Source organism: Elephas maximus, chromosome 10 (genome assembly GCF_024166365.1).
Source record: "Elephas maximus indicus isolate mEleMax1 chromosome 10, mEleMax1 primary haplotype, whole genome shotgun sequence".
NCBI lineage: Eukaryota > Metazoa > Chordata > Mammalia > Proboscidea > Elephantidae > Elephas > Elephas maximus.
The window spans coordinates 29,688,420-29,689,963 of NC_064828.1; the positions used below are offsets into that span (position 1 = coordinate 29,688,420).

At 41.1% G+C, this 1,544-nt stretch overlaps 1 pseudogene; it reads right to left on the reverse strand.

Moving 5' to 3' along the window:
• Positions 1 to 443: 443 nt before the first annotated feature.
• Positions 444 to 1,196, reverse strand: LOC126083602 (sodium/potassium-transporting ATPase subunit beta-3-like; annotated as a pseudogene).
• Positions 1,197 to 1,544: the final 348 nt, after the last annotated feature.

The window sequence follows — 1,544 nt, forward strand, 5'->3', positions numbered from 1 at the left end:
GAAAACACATTATGATGTAACCCAGTGTCATGAACCACCCCAACTTTCTCCAAGATGTCCTCATTCTGGAATGACAGGTACAGCTGATACAAAATGAAGACAGACATTTACTCCATGGAACTATCCTACTCATACGATGCATTCACTGTGATTTTGAAAGTAATTCAACCCAAGAAATTTTCACCATCAACCTGGTCTTTTAATTCAGGGGACCCATCAATCCTGCACTGTATCCATCAATCCTACATTCTACTTGCTTTTTTCCATGAATCGGTGTTAAGATGAAAGATTACCTGGATGCCAACAGCTGTGTGCAGATACCCTGGATGCAATTGCCTCCCACAGTATGAAAAATAGTTTAAGGATTTATCTCCATGGCGAGGATTAGTTATTATAGCTGTTGTGTATTCTTCCTTCGAAGCCCACATGGCTCTTTGTTTTTCTCAAGTCTTCAATCCAGTCGTTCCCTTATCTTTCATAAGAACAGAGGGTTTCCTTAGGAATAGGCAAAATCAGGATCATACCACTGCATGCTTCAAGTAGGGTATCAGTATACATGCAGCACAGATTGGGCCCTTCTGTTCAAAAAGTACTCGATCAGGCCAGGTTGCGAAATTCTTCTGTTCCTCAAGCGTATCTTTAGAAAACTGTTCAGGTCTGCAGTGCATCTATAATGGGAACTTGTAATAGACATATCATTGCAGTCAGTGGTTTTAGAAAAACCATAAATCCCAGACTAGGAATCCGGTCAGTGTATTTTGGAAACACATGGTTCAGAGTCTGAAACATGGCCCACACTGTGAATGAGAGGAGTGCAGCTAGAAACCCACAGCAGACTAGGTAGAAGAGCAAGATCGAACCTCTTTCCGTCCCTTACACTGTCAGTCTAGGAAATGCCATCTCCTGCTGGGTCTGCACGGCATGTCCTTTTCTGCTGTAGCTGCCACTCACACCATCGACCTTCATTCATAGCCCTCTCTGCTGGAGTCAGACACTCATTATGGGATACAGTCTCATCTCCCAAGCAGAACATTTACTGAGGCATCGCCCAGAATGGGAGCAGGTGATTCTGAGAAAATGGCATTTCATGGACCCCAGCCCTGGGCTGTGCACCCCAGGAACTCTCAGCTTGTCAGGTTGTAGATGAAGAGCTTCTGCTTGGCCAGGCTCTGATGGAATGATCTCCATTTCTTCATTAATGTGTATGTGCAGGTGGTGAGGTGACCAGAGGCTACAGTGATTCACAGGCAGCAGCCAGGAGCATTGTCGCTCTTCCTACTGTAAATATACTCATGTATAATAAGTATTGGAAGCATTTTCCCAAATTTAAACAAATTCTTAATAATCATGAGTTTAATAAAGACATGATATTCCATTATATGTATGTTTCATCATTTATATATTTTTTATTACTGTAGATATTTTCTGTAAATTTATGATCCTTTTCTTCTGAAAATTTCCTAGAGAAGACAAAATATATGAGTGTTTATCTTTTCTGAATTGTTCTCACATTTCATGCCCTATTAGAAGCTTAATATTATTTT